Source organism: Cotesia glomerata, linkage group LG2 (assembly GCF_020080835.1).
Source record: "Cotesia glomerata isolate CgM1 linkage group LG2, MPM_Cglom_v2.3, whole genome shotgun sequence".
NCBI lineage: Eukaryota > Metazoa > Arthropoda > Insecta > Hymenoptera > Braconidae > Cotesia > Cotesia glomerata.
In genome coordinates, this window is record NC_058159.1 from 26,953,502 (window position 1) to 26,954,382 (window position 881).

Below are 881 nucleotides of genomic sequence, written 5' to 3' on the forward strand. Positions count from 1 at the left end.
ATTTCTGCTCTTTGGTTATTTTATGTTGAAATTTAGGTTAATGACAATTATTCATTAGTGAAATATTTAAAAAAGTTTTATATTCGTAAATTGAACTAAAAATTTCAATTTCAAGTCAGATTTTTATAAAAAATAATTTCAAGAATTGAATTTTACAATTTAAAAATATATTTTTTTATAAAATTGTATTTTAAAACTTTACACACAGAAAGAAATAAATTATTGATTAGAATACATTTTTTTTTGTCTCAAAAATAAATTTATCTAGAATGAAGTAAAATTTTCTGGAGCCAAGAAAATTTTTTTCCGCTCCAAAATAACTTCAATCTTTTCTACAGATTTTTTTTTACTCACTAAGCATTGTTCATTTCTTTTAAAAATAAATATTAATATGAATGCAAAAATTAGAATTTTGAATGTTATCACTATTTTTACTATTCGAATATTTTATGATAAAATTAAATATATACACATCAATTAACATTTCCGTTTTACGACCCTAAAATAAATTTTTTACTTAAAGTTCGCAATTTTTACGGACTTCATCGATTCTTCTCTACAAACAAGTGTCAATAAAAAAAATTATAATAATTATTGATGAGGCGATTAAAATTGATTTATACTAAAAATATATATACCATTCGACATTTATACATTTGTATACGTATATACAGTGTACAAACTCATTCGAAAAGATCAGCTGCACTAGATCCGAACGGTAAACTGCACGAACAATAGAGACGATAAAAGACGTACGGACGAATAAGAGAAAGAGTAATAATAAAAAAAAACTAAACTACGGCAAATAACATACGGACTCTTTTCATCTTCTCAAATAAACTTCTTATATAACTCCTTTTTCATTTTTTTTTATTTTTCAG